Source organism: Muntiacus reevesi, chromosome 3, assembly GCF_963930625.1.
Source record: "Muntiacus reevesi chromosome 3, mMunRee1.1, whole genome shotgun sequence".
Lineage (NCBI taxonomy): Eukaryota > Metazoa > Chordata > Mammalia > Artiodactyla > Cervidae > Muntiacus > Muntiacus reevesi.
In genome coordinates, this window is record NC_089251.1 from 185,700,801 (window position 1) to 185,708,563 (window position 7,763).

General features: G+C 44.4%; 1 long non-coding RNA gene across 1 annotated transcript; it reads left to right on the plus strand.

The window, feature by feature from the left end:
- The first annotated feature begins 866 nt into the window (after positions 1–866).
- LOC136163334 (uncharacterized) lies at positions 867–6,973 on the plus strand. The gene is made up of 3 exons (XR_010662220.1): positions 867–3,935; positions 4,238–4,349; positions 5,169–6,973. It is a non-coding gene; the product is annotated as an uncharacterized lncRNA (long non-coding RNA).
- Positions 6,974–7,763: the final 790 nt, after the last annotated feature.

The window sequence follows — 7,763 nt, forward strand, 5'->3', positions numbered from 1 at the left end:
GGCGTACAGAATAATCTGTATCATTTTGTGTAGGATTTGGCATATGTTGGCTTGTTTACAAATGCTGAAAATGACAAGTCCCTTTGAGGTCACGTGGTAGTGTCAGATTACACCTGGTTCTTAGCTTCTAACTTCTGCCCCCTCTCCTTTCCTCTCTTTCCCTCTTCTGTGACTAGGGTCCTTGACCTTGATCAGGTAAGTCTAGGACCAATTCTGAGTGTCAGCAGGAAGAAATTCTGTAGCTCCAGTGTCTAAGAATCTACATCTTCACTCTTGTAGTTGATCTGGCCCAAGCTTCATCCTTATTTCTAATACCTAAGTCCTATCTTCAGTCCAAATTCTGACAACTGAAGCTCTTAGCTCCTGGTGCCTGAATACCCATCTCCCAACATGCTGGTTTTCTGTCCGGGAATCTTTCCTCCCTGGAATTTGGAGTCAGCCTTGTCCAGGATCTGGATTTTCCTTCTGGAGGTGCCTGCTTCCTGCCGACAGACACCCTGGGGACCATCTCCCTGCTTCTGGGTCTCTTGTGGTCTCTAGAAGCTCCCCTGGGCTCACATGGCAGTCTCATGGATGCAGATTTGACCAAAGGCTGTTCTCCCTCAACTCACCACTGCCTTGGTTCTCAGTTCTTCAATCCATTAGATACAATGTCTTAGCACCCCTGTTAGACCTTTCCTCATCAGTTCTGTCCCAAGTGGGTGAGTTTTATTATAAGACCTTATCCTTCTCCAGCCATCTCATACCAGCTAAGGGTACCATATTTGTCTGTGCCTACCCCACTACAGAGTTCCACCCAAGCGGAGTGCTGCCTTTGTGTGTGTGTGTGGGGGGTGGTTTGGGTGGGGGGTGGGGTTTGCTCAGAACTGAAATAAAAAATCAAGGGAGATGTTGGCACAGAGCCCGAGATAACTCGGGCCCTTTGCTTGCAACTCAGAGGAGGCGGAAGGAAAGGCAACTCCACCTAGCAGTGAAATCCACCAAAGAATTTCACTTCCCACGGTGAAGTTCTCGTCACTTTCATAGTTATGAGGGTACAACCTGGACTGTCCACATACCCTAAAAAGAAGCCTGTCTCTGATCCCCTCACACTCAGACGTGTAAAGTTAGTCCCCATTCAGTGATGAGTTTCATGGGTAAAGTGTTCTTCCAAACTGCAATGAATAACTTTGCCAATTACCTGTAATAATCAGCCAGCATGCTTTTTTATTAAAAAATATTACTGACCAATCAGGGATCATCAAATATTTGGTAAAAGAGAAATATCAAGATGTGTGAAAAGTGACGGACCACAGGAGAAACACAAAAGGAAAATGACAAAAAAAAATTGAATTAGCATCTTCAGAGAGGTCTGAGACAACAGTGGATTCAGACAAAAGGGTAGGCTGCTATGAAAAAAGAGCAGGCAGAAAACAGGAGAGAAGCAACGACAAATTAAACATTCCCCAAATGCATTTTAAAACTCAGTAGAACTGAATCACTGGTTTGACTGAAAACTAAATTAGTATCTGGAAGATAAAGTTGAGAAAATAGCTCAGAATGTACAGAATGACTGAAAAGGAAAATATCCAAAAGCTGAGATGGCAGATAGATCTAGAAACTTATTAATATGTAACTAATCCATGCTCAGAGAACAAAAATGAGTAATGAAATAAATTAGAAAAGATAATTTCCCTGAACTAAAAAAAAGTTTCAGATGGAAAATATTCACCAAGTGCTGACTACTAGTCTGTTGAAAATCTGAAATTCCTAATATAAAGCTTGTAGAGAGAATTACCAGAATATCTACCAAAAAAAAAAAAAAAAAAAAAGGGCCACACAAAGTAAAAAACACAAAAAGAGCCCTAGAAGACTGTCATCTTACTTTATATGAATATTATTGATACTAGAAGACAGTGGAGAAAGACTTCAAAGTTATCAGGGAAAATTGAGCCTCATTTAATAGCCAACAAACTGTTACTTCAGAATTAAGGCAAAGTAAGTTATCCGATGTCTCAGAAATTTTCTTCTATGTCCTCCTCCTGAAATGACTTGGGGATATAGAAAAAGAAAACTGAATGCAATGACCAGAACTGTCTGAGGAATAAAATGGAAAGACATTTCAAGTTATCAGCTGTTAATCAGGCCTAGAAAGCAGTTGGCCCAAATTAGAACAGGGAAGACAGGAGATAGTGACTAGAGAACATTGATTAAAAATACGTTTAATAATCTGGACGATCTTAGACCTGTAAACAAGTACATGTAGGCTATTCTATCCATTAGAATAAAAGAAACAAAAAAAACTATTTATTTATTTATTTTTTCCATTACAAAAAATTATTTAGATAGCATGATAAGACAAGGCAAAATGAAATGTGACATGACTTGGAAAAATTGAAGGGGTAAGCGTAAAAGCGTAATCTTTTCTTTGGATGGAAATTTTCGGTAACATAAAAATCACATTTCTATCTTTATGGGCCTTACACGCTACTTAATACTAAAATTAATATTTATATATTTTGAATATATAAGATTAAAGGCAAAAGGAGAAGAGAGTGGCAGAGGATGAGATGGTTAGACAGCATCACTGACTCAACGGACATAAGTTTGAGCAAACTCCAGGAGACAGTGAAGACAGTGAAGAAAGACTGGCTTGCTACAGTCCGTGGGGTTGCAGTCGGACATGACTTAGCCACTGAATAAGAACATTTTGAATATCTCAATATCTGTTACTGGTTTTCAATTTTTAAAGTCAAACGATTTTGGAAACGTAACTGAACTAAGCTTGGAAGATGTCCTCCAGCACCCTGAGTGCTGCCTGTCTGTCCAGCACGATGCTCTAGAGAGGCCGACCCAGGAGACCCCTCTTCCCGTCTCACCCGTCCTTTCCCTCCTATGAACACAGGAGGGTGAGAGGCCCTTCTGGCCCTCCGTAGTGAATGCTCCCCTAAGCCAGAGCCCATAGTTTTAAAATACATCTCCAAAGCGTGCGGTCCTTTCTTTTGGATTTGCTTAGCTCCTGGCAATTTGCTTAATCCTTTTCTTGGGGGTGCCTGCAGCTTCCTGTGGCCTCCTTTAACAGTGAGTGGGTCCACCCCAGAATGTCTCATTGATGAGCCCCTCATAGCAGGCTTTGCGGATGACCCGTTTCAGGGTGTACTTTGAGGAAGACATTATGTTCATGTGTGTCTAAAGCAAGCCTCTGGAATGTGTCCCGGGGTTCATTAGTCTAACGGTCGGTCCCAAGCATTTACATTGTCAGTTTCTGCGGCCACGCTCGTCAGCGCCACCGTCAGTACTGACTCACTCAGAGGCCTTGTGCAAACCACTGGCATCAACACTCTATGGCTTCTGCCAAACAAACGCTAGGTAGCTCTTCTGGGAAGAGTCGTATTTCTGACTGCAGCTGGCCGTTCATCAAGCGGCCAGAATTGGCCCTGATCTTGTCTGTTGGCCCCCGATATGCCATCTCCCTGCTCTGATGAAGCTTTCCCATCCCACACCTCATTGCCTCCTCATCCACATTCCTCAGCCCAATCTTTATTTCAGGAGATATCATTGTTCTCCAATCTCACATAATTACCATTCCAGTGTGACTCAACAGTATTCAACGAAGCACTGAGAAATACTCCTTGGAACAGTAAGGACTGGGGGAGTCACTGAATCATAACAAGGTGGAGTTGCCAGGTACCTTGAGCTCACTCTGTCCAGTTCCCTCCTACTCCCACATGGACCACAGAGGCCCGGAGAGGTTACCTGACCTGCCAAAGATCTTAACAGCCAACAGAGACTCTCAGTAGAACTGGACATGCAGAGATCCAAGCACGGGAGAGGTAGAGGTATTCTGAGGACAGTGGAAATAATTGCAAGTTCTGATAAGTATTTGGACTTCCTCCAACAGGTAGTAAGCAGCTGGCCTCTGTCTCCACCGAGGATAAGACATGGGGATGGAGGGGGTAGGTTCTTAATTACAGTTTGAGTTTTTATGTAAAAGAAGTTACTTCATTTCGATGTTTCCATTTCAGACATAGGGAACGGTGGAGGAGATGGGAACCCCTTTCTGGACTCTGAGCAAGGGTGGTGCGCCTGTCAGGGGTGGATGAGCGGCAGGGGTGAGGTGGGGGAGCCCTGGACCGTATTGCGCGGTGCCGACAGCAAGGGCGGCGCCCCGAGCGCCAGGTGCCCGCTGCCCGTGTGGCTGCGGGGCGCTGAGCGCTCTGCCCGCAGCCTCTCAAGGGGTCCGCTTATCCGATTACAGGGTCTGCTGCTGGGAAGTGAACAGCAGGGACGGATGAGTCTCTGAACAGAAGAAATCTGATTTTCCTGCAACATCCCTGCGAAATCAAAGCATGTGAGAATCATTAAGACAGGTAAAAACTTGATGATCATCTTATTTATCTTTTGGGTGGGGGGTGGGGTGGGGTTGGGTTTTAAAATCATTTCTCTGATGTTTCAAGTTCAGCAAAATGCATGCTTCTGGAATCCATTTTTGCATTCACTTCAGGTATCTTCGGGGAAATACACTCTCACACTCAGTAGTAATAAATCACCAGGAAGCAGTTCGAAGGGGTTATTTATAACTCCTCGGGATCCCATGGCCCCTGGCCGGCACTTGGGCTGAGTTCGTGGTCCGCGGTCAGACTGCGTTCCATCATCAGGATGGACATGCCCTGTTCCCGGTGGAAGCGACATAAAGCGCTTGCCCCGAGCTGTGACCGCACTGGCTCTGCCCCCTGCCCTTCCTCTGATGGCCTAAATAAAGCCGGAGAGTTCGCATCTCCTGGACAGTGGTTCCAGGGAATGTGCTGCACCCTTTCCTCAGGATGTTGCTAGTGCATCCTAATCTTGAGTAAGACTAACTCCATGAACTTTAAGGTTAGAAACAATTAGACAAGAAAATCCCTTCCCTAGATTTCTTGTAACTGTCAAAAAAAGATGAGGAGTGAAAACATTGCCCCATGCCAGACTTCTCACCCTTGTGAACCTTTGAACCATATTGTTTATTGTAAAGAATATGACAGTCCCTGGCATGATAAGCTGAGCAATTACTATTTCTGCCTTTTGACTGTTGTTTATGCTTTGCTATCCATCACAAGTACTCACATAGCCCTAGAAACTGAAATAAATGCTGTGATTGCTCCAGACTGTTCAGCACACTGACCCTGTCATTCACCTCTCCTTCATTACAGGAAAATCCTGCTTCTGTCTTCATCAGTCCATTTTGGAAAAACGACTTAAATCTTGGCAACTATAGATAACTTTGTATATCCTATGTGGATTGCTTTAGAGGTCAAGCATGCACAAGGCAGCATTTAATTTTCAAGTTCTGAAGGATCTGAAGATGGCCCAGCCCTGTTCCCCCCTGCTTTTTTTTCATCATTTATGTATTTTGAAACACGTCAGTGTCTCTGTGTGTTTTCCATGCAGTGCTCTGAAGATGAGTTTCAACGTTGTTTCATTCTCTGTGGATTGTAAACTCCTGGAAGGCAGGGATTGTATTTTATGTTAGATGAATGCCAGGATTTTTCTTTATTCCTGCTGATCCTAGATCAGTGCCTTTGACAGAGTGGAACCTGAATATAAGTTTACTGTACTTAGACTGAATTTAAAAATAAGGATCATTATATGACTATATCAACTGTCTTTCTTTCTGGAGAAACAATGCCTGGTTTACAGTGAGGCTGAGGCTGAGTTGCCATGGTCAGGCTAATCTTGACTGATTTCTGGGTAGGCCTGTCCATCCCACAAACACGAGTACAGAAACCAGGTGTCTGGCCCATCAGACAACGCAACATCTGAAGCCAGGCTGCTTGTTCCTTGGCAGAGGGTTGTGGCCCCAGTGGCGGGTAATGGATTCAGGCCCTCAGACCAACCAGGAGGTGTGTCCTGGCCCAGGTCCTGTTCAGGCGCATAGCATTCAGAGAGTTCATTAAATGTCACCTCTCGACCACCACTCAGGAAGGCGTAGGCTTCACTGTGTGGCTGAAAGGCAATGGTTGTACCACCATTGCCTTAGGTCGTCTAGAGTGACTCATAGAATTTCTGTAATACTCTCCAAAATGTGTGTCTGGGATCCGAAGGAGGGGGAAACACTTTGTACTTGAAGATACAAGAGAGAGTGTAGGTACTGATAAGTCAATCTAATGACAAAATGTTAAACGGGCAGCATGAGCTACGGTTTTGTGGGAATTTAAAATCAGATATGTATTGACTCAAGTGTTCTGGGTTAAATTCATTAAAGCAATAATTTGTACCTTATAAAATGAAGCCTTTTAGTGGGGTGATCTAGCCATTCAATGAAGAGGTGACATCATGGACCAGAAAAGTCCCTGGGGCCAGAGTTTGGACATATCATTCACAAGTTCTACTTTCATCTCCTGAAAACCCTGAAGCCATTATTTTCCTTCCCTCAACCCATTCTTATTATGATGGCTCCTTCATCGTGACACATGCAAAATTCTGAATTCCATCCATGGATGAGAAATAAAAATTTTCACCTTATTTCTGTAGCATAGGGGAAAAAAAAAACACTTTTCCTCTATATTCTTAGGTTTATACCTGGGGCCTGTATATTAAACTGACAAAAGATTAACAAGAGCAAAGGCGTCACAATTTTATGAGTATGAGGGCTCCAGAGAAAATGAAGCCTTCTAAAAAGGAGTTATACTTGGGGGGAAGGGCTTATATGCCATCTTAACAAAGGTGATAAATTGTGGAGAAAGGACGGAGCGAAGAAGGAGGTAGAGTTAGGGCTTCTGGGAATGGTGACTTGTGGGAAGGTAAATACACGCGGGAAGCTAACAGTGTGTGCGTGCTGAGTCGCTTAGTCATGCCCGATCCTTTGAGACCTCATGGACTGTAGCCCCCAGGTTCTTCTGTCCTTGAACTTGTCCAGGCAAGAATACTGGAGCGGGTTTCCATCTCCTCCTCCAGAAGTGAATGGCAAATGAGGGTTATTTTGTAAGGTTTGTTCACGCAGACTCATCTAGGCACTGTCTCTGTCTCATAAAGGTTGTTCTCTTTCCGGTCTGGGAGAGGGCGGGAGACACCTTCACACAGGAATTTATGCCCTGTTTTTTTTGGTAAATATTTTGTTTGCAGTTCAAAATAATCCCTATACCAAAGCAGTATACTTTGGCGTGGCATAACTCAAAAAGAACAGGTTCTGAGTCTTTCATTTCACTGTCGCTTAGTCGCCTCAGACTCTTTGCGACCCCATGGACTGTAGCCCACCAGGCTCCTCTGTCCATGGAATTCTCCAGGCAAGACACTGGAGTGGGTTGCTGCTCCCTACTCCAGGGGATCTTCCCGACCCAGGGGTCGAACCTTGGTCTCCTGCATTGCAGGCGGATGCTTTATCATCTGAGCCCCCAGGGAAGCCTGGCATATGTTGATCCCCCTTTTTTTGCTTACTTATTTGTTTGGCTGCACACAGGATCTTTGGGTGTCTCATGCAGGCTCAGTAGTCGTAGGGTGCAGGCTTTCTAGTTGTGGAGCAGCATGCAGGTTCTTAGTTTCCTGACCAGGGATGGAACCCCGGTCCCCTGCACTGCAAGGCAGATGCTTAACCACTGAACCACCAGAGAAGTCCCTCCCCTTTATTTTGTATATTTCCCATCACTTAAAGAAAAAATACGCCCACTACAGCTAAGTGAAGAAATATTTGGATTTATGCTTGGATGAGAATATTCTGGGAGAAAAACACACCCAGTTGGAGGGCAAGTGATGTGGATGCTGTGAGTAATTGGGGTTTTTAAACTGGGTTTTCAAGGCCCCGTGTACTC